This window comes from Hemitrygon akajei, chromosome 29, assembly GCF_048418815.1.
Source record: "Hemitrygon akajei chromosome 29, sHemAka1.3, whole genome shotgun sequence".
NCBI classification, from domain to species: domain Eukaryota; kingdom Metazoa; phylum Chordata; class Chondrichthyes; order Myliobatiformes; family Dasyatidae; genus Hemitrygon; species Hemitrygon akajei.
In genome coordinates, this window is record NC_133152.1 from 43074612 (window position 1) to 43098733 (window position 24122).

The 24122-nt window shown below is 45.9% G+C and overlaps 1 protein-coding gene across 2 annotated transcripts in view; it reads right to left on the reverse strand.

Moving 5' to 3' along the window:
• Positions 1-8423, reverse strand: part of spsb1 (splA/ryanodine receptor domain and SOCS box containing 1) — a 72796-nt gene extending 64373 nt beyond the window's left edge. Inside the window, exons 1-2 of one of the 2 annotated variants that reach the window (XM_073032263.1) lie at positions 8289-8403; positions 4502-4572 (exon numbers count right to left, since the gene is read on the reverse strand). The gene's annotated coding sequence lies outside the window, so the exon portion shown is untranslated. Of the gene's footprint in view, positions 1-4501; positions 4573-8288 lie in introns of both variants that reach the window. The other variant, XM_073032262.1, reaches the window with a different exon arrangement.
• Positions 8424-24122: the final 15699 nt, after the last annotated feature.

Genomic DNA, 24122 nt, shown 5'->3' on the forward strand with positions numbered 1-24122 from the left:
CCTCTAACGTGATGGCACAAATATCAATTTCTCCTTCCTGTGAACAAATTCCACCCCCCTCTTCTATTTCACACTCTGACCTTTTACCTCTTTTCACCTGCCTATTACTTACCCCTGGGTCCCCCCCCTTCCCCTTTTCCTGTGGTTCACTCTCCTTTCCTATCAGATTCTTTCCTCTCCAGCCCTTGACCTTTCCTACCTACCTGGCTTCACTCATTACCTTCCAGCTAGCCTCCTTCCCCTCTTCCCCCTCCTCCCACCTTTTTATTCAGGCTTCTTCCCCCTTCCTTCTCAGTCCTGTAGAAGTGTCTCAGCCCAAAACATTGACTATCTGTTAACTTTTATAGATGCTGCCTTTTATAGGATCTGCTGAGTTCCTCCAGCAATTTGTGTGTGTTGTTTTGGATTTCCAGCATCTGCAGACTTTCTAGTGTTTATAAAACAGGATTTTTTGGACTTCACTTTGGATAATCTGGCCCCATGATCAAGAGGAAACCAGCTGATCTGCCATCAATTACACTTTAAAATTTACAACCAAAACATTAGTTTCATTTCCAGCATTATTACAAAACAGATGAGGCATTTACATTATTGTCTCTACACAGTGCAGCAATCTGCACAAGAGGACACTGACAGTGGTGGGGACATTGTAGAGAGCATCACTAATTTGTTAAATAACTTAACAGTGCTGAAAATCATGAGTTTCCTCCAATGAGGAGCCAAACGTTGAGGACTCAAGCTCCATTAAAAGGCAATTGAAGTTTATCAGAAAAGATTAATTGGCCAGCAAAAGGTACTTCAATATCAATTCAGAACTACTTAAATTCGAGAGGACCAACTAGAAGTAGAAAATATCTTTAAGCAGTTAATCGCTGAAAGCACATTAAAGTCTGTAGAGAAACGTTCTTACACAAGACGAGATTTCACATGGAAGATTTAGCAGATAGCTACCAAAAGGTGACTTTTAATAATGCAAGGGCATTTGGGGGGGGGGGCAGGGGGAAGAAGATGAGGAATTCCTTCTCATCCAGTCTTGTACCTTAAGAAGATGTACAGGGCCAAGTCTTTAAATATATTCAAGCTAGAAACAGAACTGAACTATTGTGTTACAATGGACGGAAAAGAAAGTGGAACTGAGGCCAAGCTCAGGACATGATCATACTAAATGGTGGAATGGGTTCAAAAGACCCATCTCTTGCATTCTTAACTACAGAAGTAATAGCAAAGTCTGGTCCTATTTGCATCACCGACCAAAAGATGAATGTATAACTGTGACCAACAGACCACAATGTTGCATCTTGAACTTCAGGTATTCTTTCTTTAAAAGTGCTTTGCCACACTGCAGCCAACTTTTATGATTGACATCCCTGGAGGCTTGCCATGAACTGTAAATTGTTCAAAGCCTGTGGCACTTATAACTTAAGTGTCCCTGGAGGTAGACCCACCCTCTGAAAGAGAATCAGAAGTTGATATCCAGGTACACCAGAATGCATCAGAAATGCTGCATACACAGTGCCCCCAGCATCATCAAAAACCCCCCCTCCCATCCTTCTCACAATCTTTGACCTCCTGCCGTCTAGCAGAAGGTACCACAGCACAAGAACCTAGAACTGTCCGGCTGGGTAACGGCTTCTTCTCCGAAGCTGTTAGACTTCTTAACACACAGCCTAAATGCCCTGCCATCTTCTCCCCCCTCCCCACACTACTCCCCAACTCAGATACTCATCCTGCCCAAGCCACTTTTCATCTTACGGCTGCTGTTTCACATTTATACAACTGCTTGTTTTATTATAATAGTGTCAGTCACACTGTACAGTCTTACATGCTCTTCACACTATCAAGCCGTCAATTTTCAGGCCGTGACACTCAGGGACTTGTGCTGAAATTACTTTGAGTCTGTATGTGCTGGATCGTAACTACATGCGCTGTGTATGACTGTGTACTGCGTTTTGCATCTTAGCCCCAGAGGAACATTGTTTTGCTTAGATGCATGTTTAAATGGCAATACACTTGAACTTGAAGACAGTGCTGAGTCTTTCTAGTCACAGCACCAAGAGGCTCACCGACCTTCAGAAGCTAATACCAATATAGGTATTACTAGATCACAGACTGAGGAATAGCGAAAATGTGTGTCATTTCTGAAACTGGTCCATACCAGTAGAATGGGGCTAATACAGAAACCAGTTTTAAAAGTCTGCAGAAGAAATGATTCAATACAGCCAAAGCTCCCAAGACTCAAAATCCAGCCCAAGTTCAGCTTGGCAGAGCACAACCGTAAACAGGAAGGACTGAGCAAAGCTGAAGTGGCCACCTGATGTAAAACTGGCACCCTGAACATTTAGGCTAGCTGCAACTGTGGTAGCGTACAGGATCCCACCCCAGACAAGTTAATGGTCTCAGAGGGGCATTTTACATTAGCTTTATGAAGATTAGCATTATTTATCACGTGTACACCAAAAAAAGTGAAACGTATCACTTTGCAGTGAGGATGGTGTGGGCAACCCACAAGTGTCACCACACTTCTGCTGCCAACATAGCATATCCGCAAAGCTTAACCCCAACCATACGTCTTCAGAATGTGGATTTCTTCCCACGTTGCAAAGACATATGGTTAGGGTTAAAGACTGGCCCACCCAAGGAGACATGGTGTACAAGCTCCTTACAGAACCAAGCCCCATTCTTACAGCTGGCTCTGTAAAGTGTTGCACTAACCACTATGCTGCCTAGTCTGGTATTTACTGTCTGGTATGATAATCGACTGTTTAAAAAAAATCTAACTGAATAGGGTTAATCTTGAGAGCAATGGCCAAGATGTTTGAGGGAAAAAAAAACAAGAGGTTAAAACCTGCTTGGAGAGATGGGCTCCTTATAAATGCAATACTAAGAAAGGCAGAGTAACAGGTTTAACTTAACACAAACTAAACCAACAGCAACAAAGAGAATGACGTGAATACTGGTGACAATGGGTTGCCAGAAATGCAGAGTCACGCTACTGTGAAAATGCGCAAACACAAAGCACTAGGACAAGTTCCTTCTAATATAATGAATTGTGCATGCCTCAAGGAATGTTTATGGCTTACGTGGACCACGATGGATGGGTTTGGGAACTGATGAACAAAATCTGGTGCAAACCACTCAAACATGACAAGTCTGCTGATTGAAGTACAACTGATCACAGGGCACTCTTAGCACATTAGCGTTCTCAATACCACAGAGCAGCAACATTATGTTGACCAAACCACCAACACTTTACATTTAAACATCCCCCTCAAAGTTGCATTAAGCAGTTTTTTTTGGGGCATTATCAAAAATCTGGTGTTTGTACATAGTTTTTTCCTTTTGCTTGTTTTTTTCTTTCCGCTCTTTTCTACAAGTGTATACCTCAGATAAATACTTTGTGGAGATTTGTGACATATATGATTATATGATATATATGTACAATGTCTGAAACACATCTTATGGAAATGTTTGTTTGATGATGAACTTCAATAAAAAATAAATTACAAAAAAAAAATCTGGTGCAACTTAATTTCCAGGAACCTTTCGAAGCTTATCTACAGTCCAACCTGTGGAGCGGTTCCCATGACACCAAGAATCTTTTCTGCCCCAAAAGCCCTAAAAGTAGAGATGGATCCCTCAAAAAAGTGGCATCCATCATAAAAGATCCCCACTACACAGAATATGGGCTCTTCTTATGACTAACGTCAGAGAGATACAGGTACAGATACACACACATTTTAAAAGCAGCTTCTCTTCCCTCAGATTTCTGAACAGACAGTGAACCTGTGAACACTACCTCACTATTTTATATACATTTCTTATTGCAATTCATAGCATATTTTACAAATCACACTGTACTGCTGCCATAGAGTTACAAACTTTATGATATATGTCCGTGATAATAAGATTTCATTCAGTCTTGGACAGCCAATTCTGCAAATTACCCATTACCAGAGAAAACTTATGCCCAATTTCAAATTCCTTGTACTCAAAACGGAACACATTTGTAGCAGCTTTGACTCATCATCCACACCCATCAACCATTACTTCTCCTTTAGTGAAATTTGCATACCCACCCCTAAACCACACACAACCTACAGTTGGATTCCCATAGAGAAATACTGTAAAACTATGACAGAAAGTGACAACCAGTGCCTTTATCCCCATCCCCCCCACACAGCCCAAGCAGAAATGATGAGGGGCACAATTTTAAGGAGATTGGTGGAAGGTATGGGGGGGTGCAGAGGTAGATTTTTTAAAAAATAACAGTTATAAGTACATGGACCACACTGCCAGAGATGGCAGTAAAGGCATTCGAGAGATCTGAAATTCTCGGATAGGGATACAGATGATAGAAAAATGAAGGGCCATGTAGAAGGGCAGGGTTAGATTGATCTTAAGAGTCGGTTAAAAGTTCAGCACAATATCACAGGCTGAAGGGTCTGTAACTGTGCTGTAAGGTTCCCTGTTCTCTGAACTGCTACAAGCATGTCTCATTTACCTGTCAAGTCTTATAACAGTGATTGGCAGCCTATTCAGATCTATTGTACATCTTTAGTTTTCTGCGAACACCTGCAAGAAAATGAATCTTGGTGTAGTATTTGGAGACATGCACTTACTTTGCTAATAAACTTTGCATTTCTGAATTTGCTTCCCCCCCACCCCCCATCCCATTTAGAAAATGGCCTACTCCCTAAAAGGCATAGATTGGGTAACTTTTTCTACCTGGGGCGATAATGGGGGGCATAATTTAAGGAGCCTGGAGGGAAGTACAAAGGGGATATCAGAGGCAAGTTCTTCACAGAGTTGTGCGTGCATGGAACACTGCCAGGAGTGACAGTAAAGGCAGATACGTTATAGACATCTGAGATTCTTGGATTGGTACATGGATGAAAAGTGGAGGGAAGGGTTAGATTGATCTTGGTGTCAAAGGGTCAGCATTAAATTATGGCTGAAAGACCCGTACTGTGCTATATTCTAACTGACGATACCCCATTGTTTGGGAAGCGGTGAATGATGAGCCAGATGCAGAAACTGCAAGATTTCTAAACTCCCTTGACTGGAAAAACCATCAAAAAATTGCAAGTTAAGCATGTTAGAGTATTACAAGAATTATATCCAATATCTTGAAAAATCTGCCAATTTAGCAGAGCTCCAAGATTAGAGCTTCACTTGAATTTCATCATAGAACAGATGAAGAATTGAAGGGAGAATCTGAATCAGGTTTAATATCACTGGCATATGCATTGAAATATGCTTGCACCAGCAGTACAAAGCAACACATAATAAAAACTTATTGCAATATATAAATAGAACATTAAACTAAATTAATGCAAAAAGAGAAAAAGAGAAAAAATTGTATATGGGTTCACTGTCCATTCAGAAATCTGAATAATTCAAGATTACTCAAATATTACTGCAACTTACACTCACACAATGAACCCAGAGACAAATTTATAATTCCTTTCCAAGATTTTTTCCCTTCCTCACCCTTCTGCAGTTACTATTTTTAGCAACACTGGAAGATCCAAGCCAAAAATACACATCAGTTGCACAGTTTAGAAAAAATACACAAAGAAACTCCGACCAAGCTACAGATGCATGTATACATTCCCCAGCTGTGAAAACTACTGAACACAACTGCAGGGAACATGGATCTGAGGAGGTTTGTGTCTTAAAAGGATCCACATATGCAGTATTGCTGCACTCAAGCGAGCAGAAGTGTGGGAAAAGTACTGTACATAGGACTGAATACAGCAAATGAGCACAATAAATAGGACAAACTTGGGGTGCTTTCTCTGGAGTGGCAGAGACTGAGGGGAGATCTGATGGAGTATATACAATTGTGAGAGGCAGAGTAAACAGCCAGTATCTTCCCCCCTCTTGGTAGAAATATCTAAAACATCGAGTGCATGCATTTAATTTTAGAGAGGTTATTTCAAAGGAGATGTGAGGAGCAAGTGTTTTGTTTTAAATACACAACAGAGTGCCTGGAATGTGCAGTCTGGGGTGGTAAAGGCAATTACATCAGGGGTGTTTAAGACACGTTTAGACAGGCACATGTATGGGAGGAAATGGATGGATATGGATATTGTGTAGGCAGAAGGAATTTGTTGGCCATTTGATTACTAATTGTCTGGTTTGAATGGCACAACACTGAGTTGAAGGGCCTGTTCATGTGCTGTGCTGTTCTATGTTATATGACACAAGACTGAATCACAGACAAGAAACGGCTGATGCTGGGGGGAAAAAAAAAGCACTACTGGAGAAACTCAACAGATCAGGCAGCATCTGAAGAGGAGTATGGAACTCGATGTTCCAGAATCAAACTTGTTATCACTGGCCTGAAGTTAGTTAAGTGGCAGCATCAAAAGACAAAGTGATCATATATTATAAAAGTCATCAGCGCAAAAATAAGGAATAAGAATGTAGTGTTAGTAGTAGTCTGGATAAGTTCATAACACATGGGAACAGAATTAGGCCATTCAGCCCATCAAGTCTGCTCCATCATTCAATCATGACTCATTTATCTCAACTCTCAACCCCCTTCTCCTGCTTTCTCCCTGTAACCTTTGATGCCCTTACTAATCAAAAACCCATCAACTTCCACTTTGGAACGTGCAGCCACATTTGTGGCCTGAACATTTGTAGCAATGAATTCCAGACTGACCATCCTCTGGCTAAAGAAATTCCACCTCATACCTGCTCTTAAAGCCGGCCAGAGGTGCAGTGGCATAAGCACCGGACTCAGAGGCAAATGGTCCCGGGTTCGAATCCATCCGGCTCCGGAACAGTTTCCATCCATGCTGGGTTGAGCGTCAAACTAGTAACTCAGTCTCGTTTTTTAAAAAAAAGCTGTCAAATTGCTACGGAAACAGCAAAAATGCCACCTGATGCGCCATGAGGCACAAAAAGAAACGACGACAACATCTGTTCTAAAGGGACATCCTTCTAACCTGAGGCTGTGCACTCTAGTTTTAGATTCCCCCACAATGGGAACATCCTCTGCACATCCACTCTATCCGGACCTTTCAACATTAAATAGGTTTCAATGAGATCCTCTCCTCCACCCCCGTTCTTCTAAACAGTCTTCTAATACAGGCCAATATGATCAAGCACTCCTCAGATGAAGGATCCCAACCTGAACCGCAACTGCCCTTTCCCCATCCACAGATGCTGCCTGATCTGCTGAACCCATCCAACAGATAGCTTTGGAACCATTTAGAGAATGCACTCTGTTACTAAAAATATATAGGCTGGAAATGTCTTGTGGGGACCAGCAGTGTTCAGGTAGGAGCAAGACACCTACAAAGTTAATTCTAGGGCGAGGGTACTGGATAGGATATTGACTGGCAATGAAACTTAATACTGCACATGTACAATACATGTACCAGCTTCCAGTCTACACATTAAACCGCAGTAGCAGCTGCCATCAAGTGGACAGAAGAAACCCTACCACACCATCCCGAAGAGCAGGCAAATTCAAATCCCCATCATCCGGGGAAAGTTTTTCCTCTCCGCCAACATCACTTAGCAGGTTTAAACACTGAGGACTTTAAAACATTGGTTTGGAAACGAACGTTGCGCGCCCAACACCATGTGTCACATTTCTGGACATGTCAAGGCGTTAGGAGAGGGCGTGTGACATAGCTGCTAAAATAATATAGAAAAGGTACTTCAATTATAGAAAGCAAAACAGAGAGGTTGGAGTTGTTCTTGGCATAAAGCAGGTTGTAAATCGACCAGCAATAGGAATTCGAGGGTCCTCTGTACCGCTTGGCAGAGGGTTCCAGGATCAGTGGACAGAGACGGCAGGAGGTAAAGGGACCGTAAAGAAGTGACCGGGGGACTTTACAAAGTTACCTAACTGTATGGAAAGGACGTGCAAAGTTTTTGTTTTGAGTTAATGGCAAGCATCTGGATCACTGACAAGGGTCAGTACAGACTCGACGGGCCGAATTATTATGAGCATCCACCCCAAAATTCGTCCGCTAAACGGCGGTCGCAGCGTCCCGGAGGCCGCCACAGAAATGCAGAGCGGCGCCTGTGGGTCACGCCGCTGTCACGGCCCCGAGCTCCGGGTGGGAGGGTCTCGGCCGAGCGGCGGCATCAACAGCGGGGAGCGGGTCCAACCGAGACCCGGGGGTCGGGGGGCGGGGGGGCCGCCGACAGCGACACCGCTCCGCCACACGGCCCGGTCCCGGGGGGAGGAACCGAGCGGACCCTCTGTGCGGCCGAAACCCATCCTCCCGGCCCCGAACCCCGTGGCGCTCCCTCGCCCCCGTTACCTGCCCGGCTCCCGCCGCCGCTCCTCAACGCACAGCCGAGAACTCGATCGATGCACAACGATCGTTTATGGCGGCAACTCGTTCCCACCCCCTCTGGCCGTCTTTTATCCGCCGCCAAGCTCTGCCCGACGCCGTATTGCCCACAGTCAATGCGCACTCCAAATCCACGGCCGTATTACCCACAGTCAATGCGCACTCCAAATCCACGGCCGTATTACGCACAGTCAATGCGCACTCCAAATCTAACACCGTATTGCCCACAGTCAATGCGCACTGCAAATCTAACGCCGTATTACCCACAGTCAATGCGCACTCCAAATCTAACACCGTATTACCCACAGTCAATGCGCACTCCAAATCTAACACCGTATTGCCCACAGTCAATGCGCACTGCAAATCTAACGCCGTATTACCCACAGTCAATGTGCACTCCAAATCTAACACCGTATTACCCTCAGTCAATGCGCACTCCAAATCTAACACCGTATTGCCCACAGTCAATGCGCACTCCAAATCTAACACCGTATTACCCACAGTCAATGTGCACTCCAAATCTAACACCGTATTACCCTCAGTCAATGCGCACTCCAAATCTAACACCGTATTACCCACAGTCAATGCGCACTCCAAATCTAACACCGTATTACCCACAGTCAATGCGCACTCCAAATCTAACACCGTATTGCCCACAGTCAATGCGCACTCCAAATCTAACACCGTATTACCCACAGTCAATGCGCACTCCAAATCTAACACCGTATTACCCACAGTCAATGCGCACTCCAAATCTAACACCGTATTACCCACAGTCAATGCGCACTCCAAATCCACGGCCGTATTACCCACAGTCAAAGCGCACTCCAAATCTAACACCGTATTACCCGCAGTCAATGCGCACTCCAAATCTAACACCGTATTACCTGCAGTCAATGCGCACTCCAAATCTAACACCGTATTACCCGCAGTCAATGCGCACTCCAAATCTAACACCGTATTACCCGCAGTCAATGCGCACTCCAAATCTAACACCGTATTACCCACAGTCAATGCGCACTCCAAATCTAACACCGTATTGCCCACAGTCAATGCGCACTCCAAATCTAACACCGTATTACCCTCAGTCAATGCACACTCCAAATCTAACACCGTATTACCCGCAGTCAATGCGCACTCCAAATCTAACACCGTATTGCCCACAGTCAATGCTCACTCCAAATCTAACACCGTATTACCCACAGTCAATGCGCACTCCAAATCTAACACCGTATTACCCGCAGTCAATGCGCACTCCAAATCTAACACCGTATTACCCTCAGTCAATGCGCACTCCAAATCTAACACCGTATTACCTGCATTCAATGCGCACTCCAAATCCACGGCCGTATTACCTACAGTCAATGCGCACTCCAAATCTAACACCGTATTGCCCACAGTCAATGCTCACTCCAAATCTAACACCGTATTACCCACAGTCAATGCGCACTCCAAATCTAACGCCGTATTGCCCACAGTCAATGCGCACTCCAAATCTAACACCGTATTACCCACAGTCAATGCTCACTCCAAATCTAACACCGTATTACCCACAGTCAATGCGCACTCCAAATCTAACACCGTATTACCCGCAGTCAATGCGCACTCCAAATCTAACACCGTATTACCCTCAGTCAATGCGCACTCCAAATCTAACACCGTATTACCTGCATTCAATGCGCACTCCAAATCCACGGCCGTATTACCTACAGTCAATACGCACTCCAAATCTAACACCGTATTACCCGCAGTCAATGCGCACTCCAAATCTAACACCGTATTACCCGCAGTCAATGCGCACTCCAAAGCTAACACCGTATTATCCGCAGTCAATGCGCACTCCACATCTAACACCGTATTACCCTCAGTCAATGCGCACTCCAAATCTAACGCCGTATTACCCACAGTCAATGCGCACTCCAAATCTAACGCCGTATTGCCCACAGTCAATGCGCACTCCAAATCTAACACCGTATTACCCACAGTCAATGCGCACTCCAAATCCACGGCCGTATTACCCACAGTCAATGCGCACTCCAAATCTAACACCGTATTACCCACAGTCAATGCGCACTCCAAATCTAACGCCGTATTGCCCACAGTCAATGCGCACTCCAAATCTAACACCGTATTACCCACAGTCAATGCGCACTCCAAATCCACGGCCGTATTACCTACAGTCAATGCGCACTCCAAATCTAACACCGTATTGCCCACAGTCAATGCACACTCCAAATCTAACACCGTATTACCCACAGTCAATGCGCACTCCAAATCCACGGCCGTATTACCTACAGTCAATGCGCACTCCAAATCTAACACCGTATTACCTGCAGTCAATGCGCACTCCAAATCCACGGCCGTATTACCTACAGTCAATGCGCACTCCAAATCTAACACCGTATTACCCACAGTCAATGCGCACTCCAAATCTAACACCGTATTGCCCACAGTCAATGCGCACTCCAAATCTAACACCGTATTGCCCACAGTCAATGCGCACTCCAAATCTAACACCGTATTACCCACAGTCAATGCGCACTCCAAATCTAACGCCGTATTGCCCACAGTCAATGCGCACTCCAAATCTAACACCGTATTACCCACAGTCAATGCGCACTCCAAATCTAACACCGTATTGCCCACAGTCAATGCGCACTCCAAATCTAACACCGTATTACCCACAGTCAATGCGCACTCCAAATCTAACACCGTATTACCCGCAGTCAATGCGCACTCCAAATCTAACACCGTATTACCCTCAGTCAATGCACACTCCAAATCTAACACCGTATTACCCACAGTCAATGCGCACTCCAAATCCACGGCCGTATTACCTACAGTCAATGCGCACTCCAAATCTAACACCGTATTACCCACAGTCAATGCGCACTCCAAATCTAACACCGTATTACCCTCAGTCAATGCACACTCCAAATCTAACACCGTATTACCCGCAGTCAATGCGCACTCCAAATCTAACACCGTATTGCCCACAGTCAATGCTCACTCCAAATCTAACACCGTATTACCCACAGTCAATGCGCACTCCAAATCTAACACCGTATTACCCGCAGTCAATGCGCACTCCAAATCTAACACCGTATTACCCTCAGTCAATGCGCACTCCAAATCTAACACCGTATTACCTGCATTCAATGCGCACTCCAAATCCACGGCCGTATTACCTACAGTCAATACGCACTCCAAATCTAACACCGTATTACCCGCAGTCAATGCGCACTCCAAATCAAACACCGTATTACCCACAGTCAATGCGCACTCCAAAGCTAACACCGTATTATCCGCAGTCAATGCGCACTCCACATCTAACACCGTATTACCCTCAGTCAATGCGCACTCCAAATCTAACGCCGTATTACCCACAGTCAATGCGCACTCCAAATCTAACGCCGTATTGCCCACAGTCAATGCGCACTCCAAATCTAACACCGTATTACCCTCAGTCAATGCGCACTCCAAATCCACGGCCGTATTACCCACAGTCAATGCGCACTCCAAATCTAACACCGTATTGCCCACAGTCAATGCGCACTCCAAATCTAACGCCGTATTGCCCACAGTCAATGCGCACTCCAAATCTAACACCGTATTGCCCACAGTCAATGCGCACTCCAAATCTAACACCGTATTGCCCACAGTCAATGCGCACTCCAAATCTAACGCCGTATTGCCCACAGTCAATGCGCACTCCAAAGCTAACACCGTATTATCCGCAGTCAATGCGCACTCCACATCTAACACCGTATTACCCACAGTCAATGCGCACTCCAAATCTAACACTGTATTACCCGCAGTCAACGTGCACAACAAATCTAACACCGTATTGCCCACAGTCAATGCGCACTCCAAATCTAACACTGTATTACCCACAGTCAATGCGCATTCCAAATCCACGGCCGTATTGCCCACAGTCAATGCGCACTGCAAATCTAACACCGTATCACCCACAGTCAATGCGCACTGCAAATCTAACACCGTATCACCCACAGTCAATGCGCACTCCAAATCTAACACCGTATTACCCGCAGTCAATGCGCACTCCAAAGCTAACACCGTATTATCCGCAGTCAATGCGCACTCCACATCTAACACCGTATTACCCTCAGTCAATGCGCACTCCAAATCTAACGCCGTATTACCCACAGTCAATGCGCACTCCAAATCTAACACTGTATTACCCACAGTCAATGCGCATTCCAAATCCACGGCCGTATTGCCCACAGTCAATGCGCACTGCAAATCTAACACCGTATCACCCACAGTCAATGCGCACTGCAAATCTAACACCGTATCACCCACAGTCAATGCGCACTCCAAATCTAACACCGTATTACCCGCAGTCAATGCGCACTCCAAAGCTAACACCGTATTATCCGCAGTCAATGCGCACTCCACATCTAACACCGTATTACCCTCAGTCAATGCGCACTCCAAATCTAACGCCGTATTACCCACAGTCAATGCGCACTCCAAATCTAACGCCGTATTACCCACAGTCAATGCGCACTCCAAATCTAACACCGTATTGCCCACAGTCAATGCTCACTCCAAATCTAACACCGTATTACCCACAGTCAATGCGCACTCCAAATCTAACACCGTATTACCCGCAGTCAATGCGCACTCCAAATCCACAGCCGTTTTTCCACAGTCAATGTTCACTCCAAATCCACGGTCGTATTACCCACAGTCAATGCGCAATCCAAATCTAACGCCGTATTACCCACAGTCAATGCGCAATCCAAATCTAACACCGTATTACCCGCAGTCAATGCGCACTCCAAATCTAACACCGTATTACCCACAGTCAATGCGCACTCCAAATCTAACACCGTATTACCCTCAGTCAATGCACACTCCAAATCTAACACCGCATTACCCGCAGTCAATGCGCACTCCAAATCTAACACCGTATTGCCCACAGTCAATGCACACTCCAAATCTAACACCGTATTGCCCACAGTCAATGCTCACTCCAAATCTAACACCGTATTACCCACAGTCAATGCGCACTCCAAATCTAACACCGTATTACCCGCAGTCAATGCGCACTCCAAATCTAACACCGTATTACCCTCAGTCAATGCGCACTCCAAATCTAACACCGTATTACCTGCATTCAATGCGCACTCCAAATCCACGGCCGTATTACCTACAGTCAATACGCACTCCAAATCTAACACCGTATTACCCGCAGTCAATGCGCACTCCAAATCTAACACCGTATTACCCACAGTCAATGCGCACTCCAAAGCTAACACCGTATTATCCGCAGTCAATGCGCACTCCACATCTAACACCGTATTACCCTCAGTCAATGCGCACTCCAAATCTAACGCCGTATTACCCACAGTCAATGCGCACTCCAAATCTAACGCCGTATTGCCCACAGTCAATGCGCACTCCAAATCTAACACCGTATTACCTGCAGTCAATGCACACTCCAAATCCACGGCCGTATTACCTACAGTCAATACGCACTCCAAATCTAACACCGTATTACCCGCAGTCAATGCGCACTCCAAATCTAACACCGTATTACCCACAGTCAATGCGCACTCCAAAGCTAACACCGTATTATCCGCAGTCAATGCGCACTCCACATCTAACACCGTATTACCCTCAGTCAATGCGCACTCCAAATCTAACGCCGTATTACCCACAGTCAATGCGCACTCCAAATCTAACGCCGTATTGCCCACAGTCAATGCGCACTCCAAATCTAACACCGTATTACCCACAGTCAATGCGCACTCCAAATCTAACACCGTATTACCCTCAGTCAATGCACACTCCAAATCCACGGTCGTATTACCCACAGTCAATGCGCACTCCAAATCTAACACCGTATTGCCCACAGTCAATGCACACTCCAAATCTAACACTGTATTACCCACAGTCAATGCGCACTCCACATCTAACACCGTATTATCCGCAGTCAATGCGCACTCCACATCTAACACCGTATTACCCACAGTCAATGCGCACTCCAAATCTAACACTGTATTACCCACAGTCAATGCGCACTCCACATCTAACACCGTATTACCCACAGTCAATGCGCACTGCAAATCTAACACCGTATTACCCACAGTCAACGTGCACACCAAATCTAACACCGTATTGCCCACAGTCAATGCGCACTCCAAATCTAACACTGTATTACCCACAGTCAATGCGCATTCCAAATCCACGGCCGTATTGCCCACAGTCAATGCGCACTGCAAATCTAACACCGTATCACCCACAGTCAATGCGCACTGCAAATCTAACACCGTATTGCCCACAGTCAATGCGCACTCCAAATCTAACACCGTATTACCCGCAGTCAATGCGCACTCCAAATCTAACACTGTATTGCCCACAGTCAATGTGCACTCCAAATCTAACACCGTATTGCCCACAGTCAATGCGCATTCCAAATCTAACACCGTATTACCTGCGGTCAACGTGCACACCAAATCTAACACCGTATTACCTGCAGTCAACATGCACACCAAATCTAACACCGTATTACCAGCAGTCAATGTGCACACCAAATCTAACACCGTATTACCCGCAGTCAACGTGCACACCAAATCTAACACCGTATTACCCGCAGTCAACGTGCACACCAATTCTAACACCGTATTACCCGCAGTCAACGCGCACACCAAATCTAACGCCGTATTACCTGCAGTCAATGCGCACTCCAAATCCACAGCCGTTTTTCCACAGTCAATGTTCACTCCAAATCCACGGTCGTATTACCCACAGTCAATGCGCAATCCAAATCTATGGCCATACCACCCCCATTGAATGCACACTCCAAATCCACGGCCGTATTACCCTCAGTCAAATCCACGGTTGTACTACCCCCAGTGAAGGTGTACCCCACTCCCAGGACCATACCTCCTCCAATGAAGGCACACCCCAAAGCCACGGCCATACCACCTGCAGAAAAGGTGCAGTACAGTATCACTCAGTTCTACACAACATGAAAGTGTGCATTCAATTCCAAGGCTTTTTTACCAGCAACTGTGGCACCTACTCCCCCGGGTTTCGTAGTAAAGGAATCCCTCCAACCCAGATCAAAGTGGTCACTTAATCCAGAACCACATTAGCACTGTAAACTCGCCCTGAGAGTTCAAAGTTCAACATAAATTTATTATCAAAACACATATATGTCACCATATACTACCCCGAGATGCATTTTCTTGTGGGCATTCACAATAAATACAAATGAACACAATAGAATCAATAAAAAACTACATACGTGCTAAGACAAACAAACAAGTAACATGTAAAAGACAACAAATTGTGCAAAGACTAAAAGAACAAAATAATAATAATATATAATTAAGTTTGCTGGGAGGGCGAGAGTGTTTCAAAGAAGCGAGCAGGGGCACTCAGCACATTGTGTGCCTCAGTCCCGAGAAGACATTGGGTTGTGCATAATTAGGCACTGATAAACAGGGTTCGATCTAAGTGGAGCAGCATTGTGTGAGGGGACCAGGGTTGGAGTGTGAACTTGGTGCTTCGCTTCACTGAGGCTTCAGCAAGGAGATTATTTCTCCAAAATTTATTTTTTCTTTATTTCTTATTGCACATTTAGAGCAGTGGGGATGCCAGGCAGGATAGCGGGATGCTCCACGTGTGGGATGCGGGAAGGCAGGGCGACCTCCAGGGTCCCTGATGACTACTCCTGCAGGAAGTGCAACCAGCTGCAGCTACTAACAGACCATGTTGAGGAGTTGGAGCTGGAACTGGATGAACTCTGGACCTTTTGGGAGGCTGAGGGATTGACAGACAGGACATACTGAACAGGGAGGTAGTTCCACCCAAGATGCAGGACAAGGGTAACTGCGGACCATCAGAAGAGAGAGAGGGGATAGGCAACAGAGTACCCCTGTGGCTGTTCCCCTCAGCAGCAGGTATACCACTTTAGGCACTGCTGGATGGAATAGCGTAGTAGAGGAAAGCCAGAGCAAGTACAGTCTCTGACACAGAGTCTAGCCCTGTGGCTCCGAAGGGAAGTAGGGAGAAAAGGTGAGCTGCCTTGACAGGGGTCTCATTGCTAAGAGGGACAGAGAAGAGGTTCTGTAGATGAGAACGAGATTCCTGGATGGGTTGTTGCTTTCTGGGTGCAAGTGTCCGGAATATCTCAGATTGAGTCCACAGCATTCTGAAGTGGGAGGGTGAGCAACCAGTGGCCGTGGTCTACACAGGTGCCGATAACATGGGGAGGAAGAGGGACAAGGTTCTACAAGGTGATTTGAGGGAGTTAGGTGCTAAGTTTAAAAGACAGGATCTCCAGCTCTGTGTTCTCAGGATTGCTCTACATGCCACGTGCTGGTGAGGCCAGAAATAGGAGGGGACCATACAGTTTAACATGAGGCTAAGGAGTGGGGCAAGAGGGAGGGCTTCAGATCACTGGGCAGGTCCTGGGAATCTTGGACCTGACCAGAAGGGGTGGTTTGCACTTGAACTGGAGGGGGTCTAATACCCTAGCAGGAAGGTTTGCTAGTGCTGCACTGGGAATGGGGGGAGGAGCAGGGTTTAAACTAGAGTTGTGGGGTGTGAGAACCAGACTGCCTGAACTGCCAGAGTGGAGTGGCTGTGGAGAAAGTTGTTAAACCTACAAAGTCAGGGATCTAAAGGTTAGACATGATAGGATCAATGTTCTCAGATGTGCATATTTCAACGCAGGAAAGGTGCATGAGCCTAGGGCGTGGATCAGCACGTGGAATTATGACATTGTGGACATTAGAAAGCGTGGCTGCAGGAAGGGCAGGACTGTCAGTACAATGCTCCACAGTTCTGTTACTTTAGACATGACAGAGCAGGAGGGATTAAAGAGGGAGAGGTGGCTTTAAACATCACAGCAGTGCTCAGTCAGGACAAACTGGAGAGTTTGTCTAGTGAGGCTTTATGGGTGGAACAGGGGACCAAGAAAGGTATGGCCACGTTAATGGGATTATATAATAGACCACCAACAGTCCGCGGGATTTAGCGGAGATTTGTAGAGAGATCGCAAACTGTTGCAAGAAGCTTATGGTTGTGATAGTAAGTGATTTTAACTTTCCACATATTGACTGTAACTCCCATACTGTCAAAGGACTGGATGGAATAGGGTTTGTCAAATGTATTCAGGAAAGTTTCCTTAATTATTACATAGAAGTCCCAACTAAAGAGAATGTGGTACAAGATCTCTTATTAGGGAATGAGATAGAGAAGGTGAAAGAGATTTGTGTAGGGGAACACCTTGGATCTAGTGATTATAACGCCATTAGTTTCTGCACTCACTCCTCTTCCCTCACACCCTTCAACATCTGGCACACTGCTAGTGTCTTCCACAGTGAAGACGTGTAAAGTGTGATTCTGATTCTGGAATGCATAGAGAATAAAATGAGATTTCTGATGGATGCGCCGCTGTCTGGAAGAATGTTGTTTTGTTTGGATGTGTACATCTACCGTCAAGTGACAATAAACTTGAACTTGACAGCTTGGTTTGTCATTGTCACATCTTTCTTGGTGCGCTGAAAGCTTGTCTTGCACACCATCTACAGGAGCTATGTATTTGTTCTGCATCCACTTTGTACTCTGTGTTGAGCGTTTGTTATGGTAACGAGTCACATCAGTGGGAGCGAGGTAAAAGCGAAGGGATTAAGTTACGTATTTGTATTCCTGCTTATTTTGTGGCAGTTTGGAGCTTGGGACCACGGAGGTCATATCTTTGCTGACTGCTGTGGGAGCATTCAATAGTGTTTAATTGTACATCTGCTAATTGCCAATCAAGATCGAAATAAGGAATTTGACTCTTCGGAGCAATCACTGGAGCTGTGTTCATGTCACACGAGTTTAATAACTTTGTGGGGTTTCAGGCAGGTGAATTGTTTGGCTTTGGATCGGTTTGGCCACGACACCAAACATGCAGATGGATTTATTACACATGAAAACAAACGAGAATGCAGGATGAAGTGTTACACTTACAGTGGAAGTGCCTCACAGGTAGATGCAAGGCCATGACGAGGTAGGCTGAGGTCAATAGTCCACCTTATTGTACTGGGGAATCATTCAAGAGTCTGATAACGGGGGGGGGGGGGGGGTGTGTAGAAGCTGACCTTAAGCCTGGTGGTACGTGCTTGCAGGCTTTTGTATCTTCTGCCCGATGGGAAAGGGGGAGAAGAGAGAATGTCCGGGATGGGTGGGTCTTTGATTATGCTGGCTGCTTTATGAGGCAGTGAGAAGTGTACACGGACGGGAGGCTGGCTTCCATGATGTGTTGAGCTGTGTCCACAACCTTCTGCAGTTTCTCGCAGACGCTGTCAGAGCAACGGCCAAACTAAGCCTTTGAGCATCCCGATAGGATTCGGATTTATCGATCACGTGTACTGAAAAGCATACAGTGAAATGCATGATGTACGTTAACAGCCAACACACATAAAGGGTGCGCTGTGGGCGTCGCCGCACATTCTGGCGCCAACACAGCATGTTCAACGGAACACAAGCTTCAGATGGGATATTTCCTATGAGATTCAATTAAAAAAAAATGAGTGGGGTTCAATGGGAAATTGACAAATTTCTTCTGCCCCCCCCCCCCCCCCAAGGAAATAATCTAAGCACTTGAAGCTGAGGACTGAAAAGGAGAAAGAAACATTACAACTGGAAGTTGCAACCACATCTATGGTCTGAGAATGAAGAGGTAAGGAAGAGAGAGGTAGACAGTAACGTACATCACATTCCTGGCATTGCAATGAGCTTAGACAGATGCTGATCTTTGGGCAACACTGGAGCAGTGTAGGAGTCAAACTCAAAGTGAACCCCCCCCCCTCTGATCCCCACCCCCTTTGACTCCTACATCATTCCAACAATACACAGTGTAAGCTCAGGGAACCAGCCTTCATCGTCTATCTCAAAGTCAATGTAAGTTTATTGCCGAAGTGCGTATACTGTACGTCACCATGAGGTTCATTGTCTTGCATTCTGTGTCTACCTGTATGGAACCCTCTCTGTAAGTGTAACACTTTATTCTGCATTCTCTGTTGTTTTCCCTTGTGCACCTCTTTCCCGACGGTAACAGTGAGAGGAGGGCATGTCCTGGGTGGGGAGGGTCCTCAAGGATGCAGGCTGCCTTTCCGAGGCATCGCTCCTTGAAGATGTCCTGGTTACTCCAGAGGCTGGTGTCACCATAAGGGTTCACTTTCTTGCGGGTAGTTACAGGAAAATAAAGAAATACAATGGAATCTACAAAAATCAGAATCAGGTTTATCGTCATCGGCATAGGTCATGAAAATTGTTAACTTAACAGCACCAAAACAATGCAATACATGATATCAGAGAGAAAAATGAAAACTGAATTACAGTAAGTATCTAAATATTAAATAGTTAAATTAAATAAGTGGTCCAAAAATAGGAAATTAAAAACATAGCGAGGTAGTGTTCATGTGTTCAGTGTCCACTCAGAAATCGATGGCAGAGAGGAAGAAGCTGTTCCTGAATTGTTGAGTTTGCACCTTCACATTTCTGCACCTCTTTCCCGATGGTAACAGTGAGAGGAGGGCATGTCCTGGGTGGGGAGGGTCCTTAAGGATGCAGGCTGCCTTTCTGAGGCATTGTTCCTTGGAGGTGTCCTGGTTGCTCCAGAGGCTGGTGGCCGTGATGGAGCTGACTGAGTTCACAACTCCCTACAGTTTATTTCGATCCTGTGCACCCCACGCCCCATACCAGATGGTGATGCAGCCAGTTAGAATGGTACATCTGTTAGAAATCTGCAAAACGATACCTCAACAAAGATTGACAAACAACCAATGTGCAAAAGAAGACAAACTGTCCAGATCAAAACAATACTGAGCACAAGTTGTGGAGTCTGTAGATTGTGGAATCAGTTTGGTGTTGAGGTGAGTGAAGTTATCCACACTGGTTCAGGAGCCTGATGGTGGTAGGGTAATGGCTGTCCCTGAACCTGATGGTGTGGAACCTAAGGTAACAACTATCTTCGATGTTGGCAAATGAAAACAGGGAAAAAAAGGGCAAATTGAAACCGGAAGGTGTATCCACATCGGTGGAGAGAAGCAAAGACCCAGACCCTGCCTTCAAGTCTGGTTACAGAGCAGCCGGAAGAAACCTCATCTCAGGCGTCAGGAGAGCAAAGGCCAAAGGTTTCAGGAACACCTGTCTGGTAGGGAACCAGGCGTATGCGGTTGGGGATCAAAGACATTACTGAGTATGCAAGGAGAAACAGCATCAACTGGACCAGTGATACCTCCCCCTCTTATGTTCTAAAGAACTTCTATGCGCACCTGAAGGCCTATAAAACAAGGCCTTCCTGTTGCCGTAGCGCAGGCTTCATACCACGCAGTGACGCAGCTTATTTGGATGCTCGTGACCTGCATTGCTTTGCATGCCTCAAGTCGTTTACAGCATCATTGAACATACAATCAATGAATGAGCTTTCTTATGCATTTATATTTATTGTGTTTATTATTATTACTGTTATCTTTACCTTTTGTGGGGGGGGGCTTTTGTGCTGCATCGGATCCAGAGTAACAATTATTCTGGTCTCCTTACACTTACGTGCAGGAAATGACATAAAACAATCTCGAATCGTGCAGAGCTCCCAAACATTTCATCACAAGCAAGGCCTCCCCACCACTGAGTGCATCAGGTGACGTGGGACCTCAGGCTCCTGTACCTCCTGCCCGACGGTAGGAGCGGGAAGAGGGCATGGCTTGGATGGTGGGGGTCTTTGAAGGAGGATGCTGCTTTCTTGTGGCAGCGCTCTTTGCGGGTGTGGTCAATGGCGGGGAGCGCTCCGCCTGTGGTGGAAACGTGACCCAGAGCAGTCACCACTCAGTCAAGTTTGCCATGAAGTGGTCCCCAGTGCCCCGACAACACTAGTCCTTCAGATGGTTGTTCGTGGGACCTTGGTTACAATTTTCCTACAACTATGCTTCAAAAACCGCATTGGTTGCAAAGCACTCTGGAAGGATGTGTATTTAAGAAGAAGAAATTAAAGTCTTTCTGTTTCCTTTGGAGTTTATTTTGGGGTCGTTTGCCAGAAACATTTTGAGACTTACCCACCCCTGACTTGAATGACTTCTCCATCCATTCAGAGAGGAGAGAAATGCAGAGAGAGCTGCAGAAAGTACCTCTTGGAAGAAGTACAGTCGACGTTTCGGGCCGAGACCTTTCATCAGGACTAACGACTATACTTCTTCCTATAGAAGTTGCCTGGCCTGCTGCGTTCCTCCAGCATTTTGTGTGTGTGTGTTGCTTGAATTTCCAGCATCTGCAGAGTTCCTCGTGTTCGAAGCTGCAGAAAGTAGTGGTTTCTGCCCAATACAACACCGGCATGTCCCTCCCCACCGTCGGTAATATCTTCATGAGTAGAAGCCTCAAGAAGGCCAATATCTGTTATCAAAAATATACTGCTGAAACCATCCTGAATGGCGTCACTACCTGATGCAGCAATTAGAATGTACAGCAAGGTAAGCTGCAGAGAGTAGTGGATTCTGCCCGATAGCTCCCGAGCGCATCCCTCCCCACCATCGGTAGTATCTTCATGAGTAACTGCCTCAAGAAAACATCTGTTATCAAAGATCCCCATCATCAGGGCCATGCCATCTTCTCACAGCTCCCAGAGGGCAGGGGGTACAGGAGCCTGAAATCCCACACCACCATCTTGAAATCAAGAACAGCTACTGTACTTCCCTTCAACCACTTGCTCCTTGAACCAACCGACACCACCTTAATCACTTTGCTCTTTGTTTAATCCAATTGCGTTGTTTTAAAAATTGTGCATAAGTTATTTTTGTGACGCCAGTTGACGCTGCTGCAGGTAAGTTTTTCTTAGCACCTGTGCGTGCTGCACAACCCGAGTCACTTCCTCCTTGTAGCAATACTACCCTCGGTGGCACTTTATCAGGTGCCCCTGTACCCCCGCTCGTTAATGCAAACGTCTGGTCGGCCAATCACGTGGCAGCAACTCCATGCATAAAAGCATGCAGACACGGTCAAGAGGTTCAGTTGTTGTTCAGACCAGACATCAGAATGGGGAAGAAATGGGACCTATGTGACTTTGACTGTGGAATGATTGTTGGTGCCAGACGGGGTGGTTTGAGTATCTCAGAAACTGCTGATCTCCTGGGATTTTCACACACAACGTTCTCTAGAACAGGAGCTCCCAACCTGGAGTCCACGGATCTCTTGCTTAATGGTATTGGTGCATGGCATGGAAAAGGTTGAGAACCCCTGATCTACAGCTTACAGAGAATGGTGTGAATAACATAAAGACATCCAGCGAGCGGCAGTTCTGTGGGTGAAAATGCCTTGTTAATGAGAGAGCTCAGAGGAGAATGGCCAGACTGGTTCAAGCTGACAGGAAGGTGACAGTAACTCAAATAACCACACGTTAAGAACAGTGGTGTGCAGAAGAGTATCTCTGAACACACAACACATCAAACCTTGAAGTGCATGGGCTGCAGCTGGAAAACACCATTAACATACACTAATAAAGTGGCCACTGAGTGTACAACCAATATGACCACTCCACACTACATCAAGAAAGACAGAGCCAGTTCCCCACGGAACGCTGTTTGCCCCATTAGGTTCTGTGGAAAACACAAAACTGACGAGATGGGGTGGGAAACTATGCTGTCTGGATCAGCCAGGTCTCAGTTGCTCTTGATTTCACTGTTCTGACTTGCTTTTACTTCCAGTTCGCTCCCCAGAGGCTGCCCGACGGTTTTCTGAAGTACGAGTCTTGCTCTGACTCAGTCCCGAGGCAGTGATTATTATGAGTCACCGGTGGCGTAACAGTCCTCCCAGCAGAACTCGGTTTTGGCTGCACAGAAGAGGAATCGTCGGTTCTACACGACGGCAAGCCGCACTTTCCCCACCAAAGGAGAAGGAGGTGAAGTTAGAGGAGGACTTCCCCAAGTGGATCTTCATTTCCCCAGCACCCTGCTCAAAACAAAATCGACCTTCTGCTATTCTCAGCAGGCAAACATCATCAAAGTCAAAGCTGAGTTTATTGTCAGACGCACACAAACGTGTAAGCACAACTTCAATTAGAAAAATCTTGCCTGCAGCAGCTTCACAGGCACATAACTCTCACAAGGAAAATATCAATGAATTGCAAGTTATTTACAAGAAAGCACAATTGGAACAAAGGAAAAGAAAATCTATTGCAGTGGAAAGTGATGGAAGGGTCATAGTGCTACCTCACCGAGTTAGTGAATAGGATGGTTCAGATTCATTTATTCTTTGGAAATGAACAGTAAGTTGAGTAGCTCAGGTGAGCAATGGTTGGGTCTGATCTTGGCAATTCACTTGCAAGCGTTTCGACACCATGCAAGGAGACATCATCAGTACGCTGTTCATTTGTGGTTTACAGATTAACTCCTCGTATGATGATGAAACGTTTGCAGGTGAATTGCCAAAATTGGCGTACAACTCAACCCAGCCATTTACTTGTCACGTGTTCGTTGAAACGTACAGTGAAATGAGTCGCTTGCGTTAACAACCAACCTGCAGGTGTTAATACACATTCCCTTGTCAACACAGCATATCCCCAACGCTCTGCAGAATGAAACAGAATGCAACAAGTAACAAAAAAAACCAAACTCCTCCCCCCCCCCACCTATACAACAACCTACAGTTATGCCGGTTGGTTCAAGAAAACCAAATGGCTGAAGGGAAGTAGCAGATCTTCAACATAGTGGCATGGACACCAGGCTTCTGCACCTCCTGCCTGATGGTAGTTGCGAGAAGATGGTGTAGCCTCGATGGTGGGGA